Source organism: Haemaphysalis longicornis, unplaced genomic scaffold, assembly GCF_048455015.1.
Source record: "Haemaphysalis longicornis isolate Haplotype H1 unplaced genomic scaffold, Haemaphysalis longicornis Haplotype H1 scaffold_6, whole genome shotgun sequence".
In the NCBI taxonomy this organism is placed as follows: Eukaryota; Metazoa; Arthropoda; class Arachnida; order Ixodida; family Ixodidae; genus Haemaphysalis; species Haemaphysalis longicornis.
In genome coordinates this window covers 190,929,508-190,948,630 of record NW_027526407.1, presented here as the reverse complement: position 1 = coordinate 190,948,630, position 19,123 = coordinate 190,929,508, and positions in this window count along the sequence as shown.

Here is a 19,123-nt window from a genome sequence, read left to right as displayed (position 1 = left end):
TGAGCTGCTCCTAATAGCTCTGATGTTCTGCTATCTCTTAGCAGTGTTTAGTTGGAAAGACGACCATGTCGCGTTTACCGGGGTAAAAAGACCAGCAAGTCAGAAAACGCATGACCATTGTGCGACTTTTTGGACCTATGCACGCTTACTTGGGCGGTACTGCTAATTCGGCTCATACACTGCTGCGGTGCAACGATGGCCGCACGCAAGCAGTACGGGATTTACGGGCAATTTCTATAACTTTGCCCTGTAGACTATTTTGTTGTGAATAAATTTCACCCAGTGACACGTAAGAGAACCGAGAGCGCAAATTTTTAGTGCGCTGCTTTCATTACATATGATTGCTATAATTCATGGTTTAGCTCCTAGGAACGGCTACTGACTTCCCAGGGTAAGGTTGAATACCAGCAGAGCTGACGCGGTTGGCAACTATTGGGATTTTGTGATTACCAAACTGACTTTAGGCGGGAATACGCAGAAGCTTAGCATGACCAAAAAGTGACAAGCAGCAAATTGTCGGCGAATGTGCTTGTCAAACGTGTGCAAAAGCACAATCTTGCTATCCGTATAACACATACAAAAAGAGCAAAAAATCACGCGAGAAGGAGTCCATCACTCTTTTATAGTAGGCAGGGGCATCGCAAGTCCAAAAGGACTTACGTAGTACTAGAACAGCCCGTAAGGTGTGAAAGTAGCCTTGTCTGATTGTTATGGTCGAGAGGTATATGAGGGTACCCAGAGCGGTTGCGTGGAGAAAAAATATTTCTCCCGATGAAGGAAACTGGGGACGTCGCCGATGCGGAGAAGTGGGTATACGTTCCTTTAAATGAAATTCGGTAGTCTACACCGAGTACGCCTTGTCCCGTCTTTTTAAGCATAATTACAAGCGCGATTCACACGAGCTTGTTCCTCATTTAGCTCACCGCGTTCTGTACTATCCCTGTGGTACGCGATGAGAAAGTGTACGAATAGGGCTCGCGTTGTCTAAATAAAACTATTGCAGTACTGGGTACAACATTGCATGAATAGGCAGAAGATTGTGTCGCATGGTCAGCGGTAGCAGATGATATTCATAGAGGGTCAGTAAAGCCGCAATATACGAAAACAGTTGTGACTGGGATGAACAACAGAAACACAGAACTTCTCTTTATGCCATTTAGGGTGACGATCTACGCTAGAGAGATCATTGTGTGTATTTAGGCAACTGTGAATAAAATAAAACAATAACCCCTGTATTTGGGTTAACCATACATCAATTTCCTGCCGCTTACCCGCTTGTAGCTTCTACAATTGGTTGAAACATCACAAGTCCAAATGTAAAAAAATATATGCAAAACATTTAGAGCGCAGCATCGTCAGAAAATACAGGCTTGCTGTCCTGTGTCGCAGTTTAATGCGCCATGAACCAAAGAAGCTGCGCGTACATATGATCCCAATCTAAAGGGTGCATTCCTAACAAACGTTGTTTACTATTTTTCTGTTTTCTCAGCAAGAGGTTCATTACACTCCGCGTGGAGAAAAGACTTACGAATTCACCTATTTTAAGTAGTAAACGAAATAAAGCCACTCAGAAATATCACTGTTTAATGCATAAAAGAACAGATTTAGCATAGTCGAAAAAAGTGTACACTAGGTTTCCCTCCCCGACAATTTTTCAGTACCTACTGTTGCATCCCCCTCTAGTTTGTTCGTCGACACTTACAAAAATGCCGTGCTTAAAAAGTGGAGTTTCAATAATCGAGATATACCTTCCATACTACATATTGCATCAATTCGGTGGTGTAAAGTTACTAAAGAAAATAGGCTTTATGAGAGATTGTGAGGCCAGGAACTCTTCACTGCTAAACATTTAAAGAAGAAAACTTCTTTGTTCTTTAAGAAAACCTGAAGGGTGAGAGTTACGCCAAAGAAGTACCGCAAACATCGCAAGCGTGGATTTTAAGTACACGCTTTTCTTCCTCAATTTGTTTTCGTAACACCACCTGTTTGGCTGGTATCTTCACGAAGACTTCATGTACATCAGAGGTCTGGGGATTCGGCTCTCGTTCTGGTAAGCACAAGAATTCTTCCTTGCGGTAGCTTAAAGGAGGCATGCAGAGAAAACCCAAGCTTGGTCCATTCAAAAGATTGCCTCGTTACAATCACACTGACACCCCTTCCAACGTAAACTTCGCTCGAATGAGCTACATAATTAGGAAAAAAGGGAATGGCCATGCGACCCGCTAGCTGCTTTCCTGCAACAGAACCTATGATGTCCTACTAGACACCTCTGCGATTGGCTGAGGGCGGCAAAACCCAACTCAAATTCGTCAGAGCTCATAAGCTTGCCGAACGAGCTATTTGTGCCTAAATATAGGGCGCATTCTTTTGAAAACCCTATAAATGGTGGGACAAACAGTGGAAGTTACGAAAGCACACGTAAACATAGAAGTACCGATGCGTACTGCTGTTGGTACTGCGAGCACTATGTTTGGTTTAGCTGCACAGAACAAGGTGGCTCTGGGGTTGTTTCAGACGACCGCGGCTGCTTGACGCAAGTGCCGATGTCTTAGGTGTCCGTATTTGTCGAGTGAGCGCCATGTTGCAGAGCACAAATGTCTCCATGAACAAAATGAGCCAGGTACAAACAGGGTACAAACAAACCAAAGGCAGAAAACGGCTTGCAACGGTGTGGTGGCGCCATCTAGGTTCCCTTAAGGTAAACAAGGCGCTGGGATATCTTTGCAGACCACAAAAACGCACGATTTAGAGGGAAAGTCAAAAGCTTACCTTAAATAATTAATTTCTCTTTGTATAAAGCATTGTTTTCTTTCGGCCAAGCGCTGGGGGCACTACAAAAGGCGAAAGCTTTCCAATTACCCCAACATGGGTTTTGTCTTCAAGGCTTCTTTAAACGCACGTTTTGGCGAGTAGGTGGTGCTACTTCGCCTTCATCTTTAGGGGTGTAAAATAATATAAGTAACTTCTTGGCATCACACTTTCTGTTGTCGAAGTTGATATGTCTTGAAAAGCGCAAAGAAAAAAATGTAGTTGATTCCTCTGTCATACGAATTGTTAAAACACGAAAATAAATGTAGAGCGAAATGTGCAGCTGAGCGTGAATTGCGGGTCGGTGGCTGCTTTGTGGGGGCGCTTGGCGAGTGACGCCCTGCTGGCGGGTCGCTTCCGCAAAGTTTTACTGGCATAATTTTTGTTACGGATACGACGTCAGCAAAATCTTGGTGAATCCTGGCATAAAATATTTTCGTGTTAAAATATAAAAACGGAAAACGAACAACCCGAATTATAACATACTCTTATTTTAAAGGTTGCTTCTCCGCAAGAAGGTCCTGTGTGCGCGGGTGCACCCTTTGTAGGCCGCTTGTCTTGTTGTACAGGCGTAATTTCCGTGACAGATATTACGTCACTCATATGTTTGTGTAACCTGGAATGAAACACTTTCGCGTTAAAATTGTGTCATCGCTTTGTTTCCTTCCCTGATAGGACTTCATGGCTGAATAATAACACGGTATGGTGTCTTTTTGTGAATCATTTTAAAATAGCTCCTTCCCAAAATTTTTTTTCATAATGTCGCTAATGTAAGAACAACGTTTATTAGAGAAATCACGTAACGTGTATTTGCAGGACTAGGCCGAGTAATAGGCAGGCCCAGTGTTACTAGGCAAGCCCCATGCAAACGCGAGCGATTTCATCATATGTTTTGTGCTAGTGAATAACCCAACTGACCACAAATGAATGATAGACATTGCAAGCTCAGAGATAATAGTCTTGTTCTCTCTCTCTCTCTCTCTCTCTCTCTCTCTGTCTCTCTCTTCGCCTTTCGAGCAGAACTCTTCTGTCACGATCGTGAATGCCTCGCTTTTCTGTAAGCCGTCAGCAAGTTCCACTCACGTTTGCATGGTAGGGTATTTTTCACAGTGACAGCTCACCATGCCCTATTGTGGTGTTCGTCCCCAAATGATCCAACGGTGCGACACCAACTCCTGACAAACAATAGCGACTGTTAAGTGGAGACCAAGTGTAGCTTTGGAAATGAATCTAATGACGCCGTCTAATCAATATAATTTAGGAGATATGTGCAACTATACTATTTGTAAAGGCATGTTGGGAAAAGAGGGCCAGCCCTTAATCAAGCAGTTCTTAGAAATAAAAACGTTTCACAAATTCACCCTCTCTGTTTAAAGAAGCCGGTCTTGCACATTATAAGCGTTATACCTTCGGTATCACTGCTGCAATAATCTCGACTCTCACACCTGCAGACTGAACGTTCAACTGATGACTTCCCATTTTTACAGTGATGTTTCTTCTAAACGTCAAGGAAGAGTAGTTTGTACTGTTTAACATTGCGGGTATGGTGTTCTAGTTTATTTTATGACGAATGCACGCATTCAGGATTTGGGCCAGTCCGCGCCAACAGTGTGCCGAGGCTTGCAGGTAAGCGTTCTGTGCCTCCCATGCTCCCCTTCTCATATTTTCTAAAGGAGGATTCCAAGGCAACGAACCATTTATCTCTGTGCGTTTTTGTTGCTCAATTTAAGTCGAAATAGGAGAGCAGCGACAGGAAGTGCAGGCGTTTTTGAAGGCGTTAGAGAACAAATGTCAAATTTCCGAGGTCATGGCAAGTAATTTTTTGTTGCTTTCTTTTCAACCTTATAGGCAGGTTGCCCTGGTGCTTGCCTGGAGATTCGGGAGGTAATGTTTGTTGTGAAAAATGCAACGCATATCACGAGGTCGGCTCTTATCCTCCATATTACGTAAGTGTCGACGCTCTGTCCCATACACCAATACGCGGGATTATCAAAAGTAACTCAAGGGCGCCAACATAAAAAAGTCATCTAGGGTAAGGTCATAATAACAAGGCTGAGAAGAACGAACAGCTTTAGTGGTGCGGGCGAAAGTAAATCAGTCGCTGCTATTGTAGCCGACCAGTCAGATTGCAGATAATACATATGGCAGGGAAGAACCGATGCATTCATCCAGTGCTCCTTTAGGGTACTCCAGACGGCAGCAACTGGCGAACAGTGGCGGCACGATTACGATTATGATGGTGCTCGCCTCAAAAAGGAGCCATGAAGAGAAAACACAACTTTGGTTGATTCAAATTATTGCCTCGTTAGAATCACATTGACACCACTTTTAGCGTAAACTTCACTGGAATAAGGTACATAATTAGGAAAAAAGGGAATGGTCATGTGATAACTTTTGCGAAATTGCCGCTCATTTATGGATGACCTAGAGTGCGCTGCAGCAGTTTTAGTAGAAACATTGCTGCCATCACAGCAGGTTCTGTGCGTTGCAACGGGCATATACCATACCTAATTCGTCTGTAAGACGTGTTGCTCTGCCAGTTGGTTCATTTTACAAATAAAAAGATTTACCGCAGCGAAAGGCACAGACGGTGAATAGGACTGGACGGGAGCTAGACGGCATGCATATATACATTCGGTGTAATCACACACGTGTCTAAAAAAATCTAACAGGCATCCGGTGAGAGCGCATCTCAACAAACATCAAGAAAGTTATCAAGAAATGCACACTCTTTTGCGTAGATTAGCACAAATGGCACGCTCACGCAGCTATCTCCTTTTCGCTTGATCTAGACGGCTTCCGCTAATTGACGTGCCGTAACGTCCCGACTTCGCTTCGATATTGTTTTGTCCAATACGAGGACACAGTCACTTTTTTCCGCAGTGGGACGGCAAGTGCGATGTCGTCCCATTTTTAATGCATTGGGCCTGCTCACGTAGTCGCTCATTCACACATCGACCAGTTTGCCGATGTATACTTTGCCATATTCCAACGGTATCTGATACACAACACCTTCAATACAGTTTACAAAAGGTTCAGCATGCTTGTTATCACATGATCTAAGACATTTCGTTGTTGGGTCGGTTCGCGCGCATTGTGTGCCCCGTTTAAGCAGTGCTGAAAACACAACCAGGACCTTGTACCTCTTGGCGACCTTCTATTATGTCCGACTTGATGCGCGTAAAGTATGAATTAAAAAAACACACCCTGAAGTTATACCTTACCTGCACCAAGTCGCACATAAACTATAGAAGGTCGCTATGGAAAACTGTTGCGCCCACACACAAAACCCCAAAGCTAGCCCCGGCTGGAGTTACAAGTGTCAATATCGATGGCCAGAAAAAAACATTTCCCGCCACGGTACAAATTTGACAACTGTTGGGGTTTCCTAATTCTGCGTGCCCTAGTTTTAGTGACTTTCACATGACCTTAGGAAAGCTGAGGAAGTGTAAGCATCGTTTTCGCTATTTTCTACCTGCATGCACAAGACAAGCTCAGTGTCGCGTCTCTGTCACCCTTGTAGTGTTCGTGGGGGTTTAGGAAAAGCAGCCGTTGACTCGGTTATGCGCTGTGGCTCTCCTACCTCTGCTGAGGTGCGTAAGGCCCTGCCGGAACTAAGACAACAGCGTAGACATTCAACCGTCCCTGGACCGCACCGTGTTTGAACCTCTAGGCACGTGGCGATGCTTACGCTGACCAGGCAATCACCGGTGATGATTATCTGGCTATAATGATGACGACCACAATGGTGTCGCTACACTAGCTACAATGCGAACCCTTCCTTTACGCCGATGATACAAGGCTACTAGCTAATGACACCTCCATTCATAATTTTACCGTGAAATTGGCATGCGAGCTCAAAAATGTATTGATTTGCGAAACCGTAATTGTCTGCAAATTAACGCGTCTAAAACCGCTTTCATGGTCTTCACTTCCACCCTCATAAGCCTTGCCCTTGACCTGGTCTTACAAATCAGTAATTTATCTGTTCATTGAGTATACGAATTCTAATTTGTAGCAGTTGTACTCGACTCAAATCTAAAATACACCAGCCATGTATCGCACATGAAAATAAAACTGTCTTAAGGTATCCGCATACTATTCTAATTAAACGTCGCGCATGTTCTAGTTTATCAACCTAATATCGCTTTTTATACCTCCATTCACTCTCACCTCACTTACTGTATTGCATCAGTTGGTAAGACCTATCATACCCATACCGCTCTATTCAGCACATTCAAAATCAAGCGATACGGATAATTACATATAGTCCCTATAATCGCAGTGCCCCTCAACTACTCAAGGCCAATTGATTACTAACAATAGGCACTCTTCTGAAATGCAGCCATAGTTTTTTTATGTACCAGTCAAGTTATAAACTCATAACTTCAATCATATTCCACCCAAAATAATAATAAGAACAATTGTACCTGGTTCACCTAAAAAATTCACTTTTTACTGACAAAAGTATCGAGTAGTTATGGCAAATACACTGCCTAGTTTGAGGTAATTTCAAACTTGAATAGCCTTCCTAGGAAAATTAAAACGCGATCATTTATAAATTTTTTTAAAAATAAGCTTTCTTCATTTCTTTGACCTTTACCATTGTGTAAACACTTGTGTCTACTCTTTCCATTCTCTAATTCCCTTTCTTGTTGGTATGTGCACTGCTTTACGTTTATTTTTTAAAGTAGCTGCTCTGAACTTTTTGCATTTTCTGAATGTACTTACTCACAGGAGGTCCCCTTGCAGCCTCGTGCTATGGGACCTCCTTCGGTATGTTCACCTATGTATGCCGTTTTACAAAACAAAATTAACATTATTCTTACTCCTATTTTTCGTCTACCTCCTGTCAAAGCCGAGGTGAGCCATTTTTATGAAACGACAACAAATGGCATACTAATGGCTTAAGAACAGTCTACTGCGGTCCAAAGACAATGATCGAAGAGAAATGGCTCAATAATCACAGGGTCCAAATTCTTCCCTTCTCTCGAAGAAACAGCCCTTTATACGTACCGTGGAAGCCCAATTACAGCTCTTGAAGAAAATCGCCAAATTATATTCATTATATCCAAACAACTCTGAACGTGCATTGCGCTGTTCAGGATCAAGGGCGAAATGGTTAACGTCCCGATGGACGCAAAGAAGACGGCCACTTCGCTTCTGCTATATGTCGTACAACATTACCGATGTCCTAAGTATTGTTCATGAAATTCTGAAACAAGTTTCTGGGACATCTTTGTGTTCGGTTTGTTATAGCGTCAACAAATGAATCAATGGTGGGTGGTAATTTTTGCAGAAATATAAAATTTTCATCCTCGGAACTTTACGTAGGAATATTTCTAAAACACAGGTATGGCCTTCATCGCTTACGTTCACGGGAGGGTCCCATAACGAGGCCTACTTTGGGTTGTATTCTGGGTTTTGGACACTAGAAACCATACATTTCTTACGGGCTATGGCAGCGTCATAGTCGCCTCCATATTATCCCTAAAATATGGATAACTGACGCATGTTGATGCTAGAAACATTTGACCAAAAAATGGGCCACGATTTTCAAATAATGAAAGCATCCCCACAGAAACTTCAAAAAATACTTAGAAAATAAGCAACGCTCAATAAACAAAATTTGTTAAACACATCTTCAATTCCAAGTAAATTGCGTAAGGCGCAAAGCAGCACTGCAAAATATAGAAAAGGAGAGCGGAATTATTAATAAAATATTTAATTAAGGTGTAAGAAGGCAACGTGCAACTACCTACCCAGTTTTAGCTGCAGAACAGGCCAGAACAATCAGGACGACAAAAATACCGAGGGCGTGTGCCATATTTTTGAAAACCATGTTACAATGTGAGCTGTGTTGTATTATTTCCTGTTCTTTACCACCCAAAATAGAAAAACAACGTGTATAACCGAATCGAAGGGGTGAACTCTTAGCCAAAAAGAAGAGCGGTTTAGTGACAACTGCTTCAAAATTCCGCTGGTTCTTTAAATTCTCCTAGAAATATATCTTAATATACATTGACCCATAAACAGCGACCTTAAAAAGGGACACTTTCAGAAATATCTACATTTTATTGAAATAGCTAACGGCATAGCCTGACTTGGGGGAGTAACCACTAAAAAATTCAATAAAGGTTTGCTGAACAATAACCTTTTGCCAGAAGCTATAGGATTCCCATAAGTGCACCTTATAAAAAATAAATTTTGGGAAATGATGAACCTAGTAGTTATACACGCACACACATAAGAATTAGGCAAATTGCTAACTCGTGAAATAAACATTTCTATATTTACAGTAGTTGAGGGCATGCTCTACGTCTGGAGATACCGCAACTCGTTTGAAGAGAGCCTTTTCAACAAAAAAATTACACCATCTTCCCGTGGGGAACCCTGATGAGGATGCGAAGCATCGTGGCGGTTCCGTGTGGTTCCATTGTGTTGCCGTTATGTTGAGTGATCTGGTTTTTACTAGCGGCAGAGGGAGTTCCGCGTCCGGGTACACACTGGTGACAAATGCACGCAAGTGCTGTTGTGTTACGGTGAGTAGGCGGTGGTTCTCGAGGCGCCGAAACTCGTCCATCATGTTCTTGTCGATGTTGTCTCTGTGGTAGAATCAGTAGTCTCCGTCTGCTTTGGTGAGGTAAAGGTTGTTGACATTGGTGCACCGGCTGAGAGCAATGCACACGCCCTCCTCTTTGCAGCTTTGTCTTCTCGTTCTTCTTCTTCTTCGGCGGTTCCCCTACGGGAAGATGACGACGGTGGTTGAAGGCGAACCTATCTCGTGATTGATTCTTTGGTTAGCCAATCCCTAGGGGCATCCTGCCACAATCAGCATCAGAGGCGCTGCGGACAGGGCTGGTTGAGCTGCAAGGCACGTGGCGCTTCTCGCCACAGCTTTCCCAGGGAAAATTCAGCATCCCCCTCTAAAGTTTTCAGTTCGTCGTTTCCATTGACGTTCAGCTTCGCGCGCCTTCGTTGTATCAGTAGCTTCTTGACGTTGTTTGAATGAGTCAAGGACATAAGGCGCGTTCGTAGCACATGCTGCTGTCCCGGATTTGTAGCGTAGTGGGAAGAGCACCGCGTACCTCCCGTTGCGGCCAGAAAGCCATGGGAGTGAAACCGGGCGCCGCTAACTATTTCTTTTTTTATAGTGTAGTATCGCAGAGCTGTGGGTGTAAGGAGGAGAGTTGCGCTTGCGCAGTGAGCGAGTGGACGGCCCCGCCATTAATGACGGAGAACCAGGCGAGCCTAAGAAATGCTCCGCATTTAAAAATGCAAGGGGTTTGCAAATACGTGTTTCTACTAAAGAGACCAAAATCGAAAACACACCATACTGGCACCGGCACGCATGCAGAATAATGAAAATTCGTAAAGTGCGGCCGTGCCTGTGGATGTGTGCACGTTGGTCTGTGAGAGCATGAGTGTAACTGCGTGTGTGCGTTTGTGTGTGCGTGTTTGTGCGTGCGTGTTTGTGTGCGTCTGTCTGTGTTTGTTTGTGTGTGCGTGTGTGCGTGCGAGTGTTTGTTAGTGGCTCTCGTTCAATATGTACCACCTAGGTCCAAGGTAACAAATAATTGTTCAGTGTGTCTTTTATTTCACACGCTGGAGTTTAGGAAGACAAGGCCATTCCTTCAATTTTCAGCTAACCAAGTTACGCGTAGCACGACGGAGCGAGTGGTCTTGCAGCTGTTTTAAGCCTTACTTTACTTATTTATTTTATTTATTCAGTACCCACAGCGCCTGTGGCGTTACAGTTGGGGGGGGTACAAGGAAATATACACTAATCAATGCAAGTGATTTAACAATAAATGCAGAGTCAAACCTAAACAACATGCACAACTTGAATACACAACTTGGCCGCAGTGGCTTGCAGGAGATAAAGGATACCCCACAACACACGGTTGCTTTTCGCTACATCCCCCGGGCCGCATGATGCTATAGCAGGGGTGGTGGCCCCTGATGCTAGTTGACAGCACCTAACAAGGGTGTTGTCTTCTCGTGGCCATAGAATTTGTGCTTCTCAGTTTACCCCGGCCAGTCGCGAAACGATTTCTGAAATTCACGTAAACCACACAAACGTCTAACACACAACTAACGTTACTAAGAATCGCGTTAAATTGTGGGTTTTCTGTGCAAACAAACAGTGTTCATGGTTTGAAAAAGGTACAGGTGATTTAAAGGGGTCCTGAAATACCTTCCGCCGATGCATGGATGTACATGCACCCAAATAAAGCAATGTATTTGCAATCTCCTCCCGCAAGAATTTTGTTAAAGCGATGAGTATTAGCTGAGAAATCGTAAATCAAAAACCGCGCATTATCGTCGCTCCGAGTTTCCTCCTCCTTTCCACTTACTCTCCGCTGTTGACGGCGCGCGAGCCTTGCCTTTCATGATGCTGCGCTCCGCAGCGGTGACGTACTTCCGCTATTGCGCTGCTCAGACTGTCATCTGCTACGGGCAAGCTTTGTTGACACCATGATTCCCGCACGCACTCCGCTCAAGGCTGGAAAAGCGAACGAAAAATCTGGCCGCATGTATGCGGCGGCCTGGCCTTGCCCTTTCGCGGTGTACTTTGATGGCGGCACATGACTTTTTATCGGCGGCGAGCTCGCAGCCGCACGGGGAGGGTCGTGCGCTCGTTCCCTTAATGCACCGCGCACTGTTTATCCAAAAAGCGCCGTATCAGATGTGGCCCCGCTGGTGCCGGGTCTTATTTTGCGGCGGTGGTAATTCCTGCCGGCGGCATGTGAAAAAGACATTTTGAACCGATACAGAACCCGTGCACAAAACGCTTCAATCATGTGACCAGTTCAGCTTGGGGCGACGCGTGGTGGAGAGCGGCAACGTTGGCAAAACATTCTCCACCGCGGCTCTGAGCTTTCTAGCGCTGGAACAAGCGCCATTTCTTTGACAATCTCAAACATTGGTTGTCTTGGCAACAAGGCACAAACCGCTCCAGAAGTCATTTACGGTTCCGTGATCCCGGTTCAGCTTGGGGCCCCACCTCGTGACATGTGGGCACTGCAGGCGTACCACCCACTCCTATTGGGAAGTGCGAGATGCGTTTGGCATTACAGGAGGCGATGGTGTGTGTGTTGTGGACGCCTTTGTTTCGCGATGAAATGCGACGTTGTGCTTCTGCGGGTGGATAGTTCTTCCCATGGTCTGGATAACCTTTCTCGAGCGACGTACGACTCAACCTCGCATGGCGTATGTGCAGTGTGCGTGGCTAAAAGCCATCGGCTTGTGCGCCAGAGTTAAGTGACTTGCTGTTCGTCCCCGCAAACCGCGCGTGAGGTGAGTACCGAATTTACGACGGGCAGGAGGCAACCCATCCTCTGTCAATCGTGGTTCAGACTTTCAACGCATGTTGTGACGTTGTATTCGTTAGAAACGCATTTCTGGATTGTTTTGAAGCTGAATAAAATGTATGCGTCAAACCCGGGCATTCGGCTCAGGGCGTTCTCTGCGATTGCACGAAATAAGTGCCACGGGGCTTGAACGCTTTCTTTATGGAACGTACTCAGGTAAGAGAATATCCATATCTTGTTATGGCCGTGTTGCATTCAATAAAAACGGTTAAGCGTTTGTTTTACACGTGTTTCGGTTGTCGTAAAATGCCCAAGCACTCCGGCACTCCGCTGGCAGATCAGCCGGCGAGCCAACGCTGAGCAGACGACTCATCTCTTTGCCGAAAGTGCGTGAAAAAGCCGCCCAATAGCAGGATGTCTAGCTCATGACGAACATCTGGGAATCGATGATGAAGACATGTGAAGATGGCGGCGTCCAAAAACATGAAGGAAAGGGTGAGAAAAAAACGACAAACTTTGCAACAAAAGTGTGAGCTTTCCGCTGCACGTAAAAGAGTAATACTTGGCACAGAGGACGTTGACGACCCAATCTAACGGTTGCGCTAGTTCATTTAGTGTGCTCAAAATGCTTTTCAGGGCCCCTTTAAACCAGAGGTCTCAGTACGCGTGTGCCTTCTCGTCGCAGAGATGTATGGTTGTGGTTCTGCCAGTCATCAAACCGTCTGAGGCGAGGCTCCTATTGTAGAAAATGTGCCGCAGGGCCGTGACTGAATGTCTGGCTGGATTCATGATGTAGAGAGTGATCCTGTGCCTTGTAAACATTTAGGTGGTTTTAGATGCTAGGTGGTTTTAGATGCAGAGTTTAGATGCAGAGGGTAGGTTGTTTTAGATTCGAAGCATCTCATGCTCGGCGCTGTGTCCTTCTCTTTCTTGTTGTCATTGTTGTCCGCCGTCTGCACTCTACTGCGTATGAGCGTCTCTTTAGCCACGTCAGCGTTTGGCCTGACGTCAGCGCAGTCCACTATAAAAAGAACAAAATAGGCGGTGCCCGGTTTCGATCCCACGACTCTCTGGCCGCAAAGGGAGGTACGTCGCGCTACAAACCGAGACGGGAGCATGTGCTACGAACGCGCCTTGTGTCCTTCATTTATTCAAACTACGTCAAGAAGCTACTGACACAACGAAGGCGTGCACGTTTTGCCCCCCATCTATCTCCCTATCTATCTCTCTAGCTATCTCTCTCTCTTTGTGTGTGTGTGTGTGTGTGTGTGTGTGTGTGTGTGTGTGTGTGCGTGTGCGTGTGCGTGTGCGTGTGCGTGTGCGTGTGCGTGTGTGTGTGTGTGTGTGTGTGTGTGTGTGTGTGTGTGTGTGTGTGTGTGTGTGTGTGTGTGTGTGTGTGTCTCTCAAGCTATGGCGGGCTCGGCTCAAGTAGGGTCTAAGGTTCTTCCTACGGGGTCACTCCCTTGGCCGTTGGTGGATTTTAGAAGGGCGACCACGTAGGCTCCCATCACCGCAGTCAAAAACGAAAGGTAACCGAGCCTTTATGTTCGGCATACTCGCCAGATGTGCTCGTTACTTTTCATTTTTTTCTATTTTTATGTGGTCTGCGCTTTTTGTAGTGCGGGTGACTGCAAGTTCAGGAACATACGTTTCTTTGGCTTGCGAGAAGCACTCCGCCCATGTAAATGGTTGCAGCGTGGCTTGGACCGATTCCACAATCTGTATGAATACATCTGAGATGAATCACTCAAGGCTTCCGTGCTTTATTGTTGGCCACTTGTTGTTCCGCTTTCCACTCTACCTCAAGGAAAATAGTTAACTGCTGTGGTTGAATGATGCCTATTTGTGGTTGGTTTTTTTGATATCTGTAAAGCATAGGCACTGCAGATTTCAGAACTGGTAATGTAAATAGCGGGTGTTCATAATAGTTGAAGCTGCGCTTATTTGTACAATGATGAATGAAGTGGCCCACTTTCTCTCGTTCGTGTCATACGTACATTGGATTCAACAGTTCTAACAAAATTTAAACTTTCCGACAAAGCCTGCTAATCAGTCACATATTACACGTAGCCTACGTGGTCGCTACTGCGTTTCCGCTCGCCTCAGTAGTTTGCGGCTTTGTTACATGTATCAACTGCAATTGTAGCTTCCAGGACCATATTTATTGCTTATGTTTCTGTTTACAAAGCTCTTAGTACGTACATCCTTTTTTTTTCCTACAGAAGGCAGAAGCAGACGTTTTTAGGTGCTGCTAGACTGCAGCTTATTCTGCACGGCGATTTTAATGTCGAATGCGTCTTGTGCGACCAACAAAATTTGCACCAAAGGTCAATTACTTTTTCCATAACGTTTGTCGACCTCTACTTTTAAAATAAAAACTATAGGGTCATGCCACAGGCTCTTTTAACCGTAGCACTTTCTTAGTTAAAAGCACGGCCAAGAAAGAGGGCTTGAAACGTTGTTTTGCATGTTAACTAAAACTAAATATTGGTTCTTCTGTGAGAAGAGGAAATGGTATCAAAATAAAGTTTAACACGTTACATATACAGCACACTTATTATAGCAAAAAGCATGAGCCATAAAGCGTATACGTCCTGAAAACAGTCCGATATTCTTATTGGCCTCTTTATTCCAATGCGTACTAAAAATAAAGGAACACAATTTTTGAACAGTCAAACAATTGATTCCGTTCTGCCTTAAAATCTGAAATCTTCGTAAATAAGTATGTATACTTCTGCTCCAAACTACAGGCTACATAAATTCTATTGACAACTTTACATGTACCCCAAGAATATAGCTACCAAGCTGATCCCTTCAATGCAGTTACCATGTACCTTGTTGTAGACATTTTTCTACCCTGGCATTCGCACGTTTCATTTTTCAGAATTTATGTTGTAACGTCTGAGGCTAGGTCAGAGTGCCATAATATAAATTATAAGGGATACGCAAATATTAAAATATTGACATTTGTTGAATCTTCAGTCCGAAAGAATTGTCTCTTATAAGCATTTACAATGTGCCATCAGAGTATTCGCCACGAGATGGGCCTATACGTGGCGAGAGCCTTGGGCTGCTAATGTCGATGGTCCACTGACCGATAGTAGACGCATGCGTGATGTGGGTGCGCGGCGCGTCTATTTTGAGGCCTGTGTGCGCCTCAAACTTGTAGAAAAGAGTGGTATGCTGTAATTTTGTTTTTCAATGTTCAGTGTATTGCGTGGAAGCGACAAGTTTTTTTATGACTACGTTGAAAAATCGGCAACCCATCGAAAATAAACTACAAGCCAAAATAATGACAACAAATCAATGTGGTAATTTGTAGCAAGCTCTTTCACGGGTATCGCTTCAGCGCAAATAAACGGCACTAAAGACAAATGACGAGAAAGCAATCTCGAAAATCCATTTGATGACAGCAGTGTCAATCGCTTTGATTGGTAACATGAAGCGTTATTGCATTTTTTGGATCCCCTCAACAGGTAGCAGCCCTTCATTGTTCCCTCCCCATTTTTATGAGATATATCGGTATACTTTTATTTTTTTTTGCAATCAGAAAGCAATATGAAATTCAAAATTTTAACCAGGGCACAGGGATAAAAACAAACGTGCGGACGGGGCTTTTACGTGTTGTTATATTGAAGTCAAAATTTAGCGATATAGAAGTAAGGTTTAGTGGGTCCGCTCTAGTGTAAGAGAATAAACGCTTTCATTAAGTTAAACAGCCAAATAAATAATAACGCCCGCACTACAATAAATACCTCACTTTAAGCTGGATTTTTTCGATTCGAGAAGGTAACCTTCTTCGACGATTCTATTAGTGTGCGTAAACATTCTGTTACGATTCCCTGTAGACGATTGGCGTTCTTTCGAAAGGGCTCCCTATAACTGCGCGGTGTTGTGACCTGGAGCTCACGTTTGTATTGAATGTTCAATTGAGTATAGAATTTACCACATCAAAGCTACGCACGCAATGATGCGGGCCATTGCGGACGGCTTGGGAATAATTCTGTCTACCTGGGGTTTTGAACGTGCACCAAAATCTCAAACCCACGGGCAAAATACGGAACTAAAGGTTGAAAATGAGTGCCTCCGCCAACAATGCACTAAACATGCACAGCGCATTAAATATCTCCAAACAAAACGTACGCAGCGTGACCAGCATTCTCGTAGATGTAATCTAGAAATCACTGGTGTTGCCGAGACCGATTCAGAGGGTGTCGTACAACTTCTACAGAGGCTGTGCGCAGTCTTGGAGGAGCCTGTATTGCCTTCAGACAACGACGCTTGTCACCGTGTGTCCACACGTGGGACTGAAAAAAATTCTTCGTGCAATTCTTCAGCCGACAGCACTAAAATCGTGTGCATCAAAAACCCCAAAATAAACGCATCACGAACGGCTGTTTGCAGCTGGCTGGTGAGCAGGGTGACAGCACTAACGCTGATGGCGGTGCAGGTAGCTGTGTCCCCATTTACATCAATGACAACTTGTCCATGAGTATTTGGCGGCTACTAGCTATGGCCATAGGAAGGAAGCGAGAGCACGACTGGCATTTCTTGTGGACACTAAACATCAAGATCGTTGCCCGAAAGTATGAGCGCAGGGCGCTTCAACACATCTTCATGGTGAATTATCTTTTCAAGATCGCGTCGCTAGCTCAATAGCTGCATGGTTTCTTCCGTCTTTTTGGCAAAATTTTGTATCAAGAATTTAAATATCCTGAATCTGCAAAACTATGTGCTCCGCCAGCAAAGACCACCTCTATTTCCTCCTGAATGCCCGCTTTGAGAACAAATACGACCAATTCACATTCTTTCTTAGCCAATTCGCGCTTTGTTTGCCCCTATGATGCTTACGGAAATGTGGTTGAGCTCATTCAATAATCCACTTTCTTTGGCGGTCTACAATAAATTCTTAGGTAACAGATCTGTCAAGTGCGATGGTGTTGTTGCCATTTTCACATCCTTTTCCAGTTGCTACGACCACCTACGACAATGTACTGTGGTATCCAAAGACTACACCGTACTGAGTGTAGAAAGCGCTAATAGTATTATATCTGTTCTGTGTCGACCACCCAGTGCGGTTACAAACAATTTTAGAGAATTTGTGGATGAGTTACTTGAATACGCTTCATATAAAGGCTTCCATTATTACTTGGTTGGGCTTTCAAGATTAACTTTCTTATTGCGACCACTCATTGTAAAAACCAACTAATAAACGTTTTCAATGCCTGTGGCTTGAAAAATGTTATCAAAACGAAAACCCGCGTGATGTTAATAAGTTCAACAATACTGCAACTTGTGACCAACACCGACTTGAGCGACAACAGTGAAAACTTATCACCTAATCCTCTTTTGATAGTCGCTTTAATCCATCTTCCCCCAAAGTAAGTTACCACTGCATGACTTAGTGCACAATAGAGGAATGCAGAAACAATATTCAGAAAAAAAAAGTTCTAAGAAGCGACCCGACAGCCGTTCCTAAACATGGTACAGTAGACGGCACCTACAATGAATTTTTAGCAATCTTTGCGAGAACCTACCACATCTGTTTTCACATAAAATCCTTCAATGCCTGAAAGCACATGTAAAAGCCATAGATTGGTCGTCATCAATTGAAAATGATACGAGTAAAGAAAAGGCTTCGTCGCTTATTTCCACAAACACGCAACTTGGCGACGCAAAAAGCATTTAAACAACTCCGCAATTGTTCGACCACCGAACTACAAAAGCACCGAGGCCAGTATTCTCAGCAGCTATTTGTTGACGCATCGCGTCTTGGTAAGACATAAAATATTATAAATGATACACAGAAAAAACGCACAGCACGACTGAAACGTCAGAACTAACTTTTCTTGACGAGACCCTTAGTGCGACAGCACTTTCTGAATGCTTCAACAATCACTTCGGTAATGCAAATGCTAACTTTCTATCCCCCAACTGCAAGTCATATACTGTCGACCACCATGTGCCGAAACTGCTTTCTTGAAACCAACAAAAAGCAAAAAATTTAATGAAGCTTTTGTGTCACTTAAATACAGCAAAGCCCTCCGCACTGATAGCACGAAGATTAAACCCCTAAAACACGTTCTCGACCTTGTTTGTCCGTATCTAGTCTTTATATTTACCCTTAAAATCGAGACTGTATACTTCCTGCGAAACATTAACTGCGCTTGATTGTGTGTTATATTCAAGAGTCATGCCAAAAACAATGCCTTTAACTCTAGAACCATATCTGTCCTACCAGTGCTATGAAAAGGGTTCGAGAAAATAATTTTGGCTGGGCTTAAAAGCTTTTTTTGTGAGGACCACATTTTGTCCGAACGCCAGGTTCGTTTTCGCAAAGGATGCTCCACCGAGCTTGCTCTGGTCCTATAGTAAGAAAAAATAACAAAACATAAAAGCCTGCAAACTTACACTTGTAATATTCATCGACTACAGCAAGGCATTCTCTTCATCTCCAAATTCATCTTGCAAAAATTTCAGAGAGAGAGAGAGAGAAGAAACTTTATTGAGCAAAGATAAATTGTGGGGTGGCTTCCTAGTCCGCAAGTCCATGGGCTGTCCTGGCTCTGTCCGCTCGGTCAACCAAGATCATCTGGTCGTCGAGGCTAGAGCTGGACAACATGCTCTCCCACTACTCACGGGAAGGGTTGGGAATGGGGGGAAGGTCGGGGTTTCGGTCGCACTCCCAGACGATGTGGTAGAGGGTGCCTGAATTGCCGCAAAAAGCACACTTCGGGGAGTATTGTGTAGGGAATAGATGATTCGTACTGGATTTGGGAACGTGTTCGTTTGAATTCGTCTTAATGTGTTTTCCTGCATTTTAGACAAACTGCGTTGGGTGGGGGGAAAGGTTCTTCTACCTAATCTAAATTATTCGGTTATTTCCTGGAAAGTCTCAATCGGCGTTGGACTCTGCTCCTCCTCTGGGGCCCGGTTGGTGAGAGCGCGGGCCAATGCATAGGCTGTGTCGTTGCCCGGGAGATCGGAGTGGGCAGGGGTCT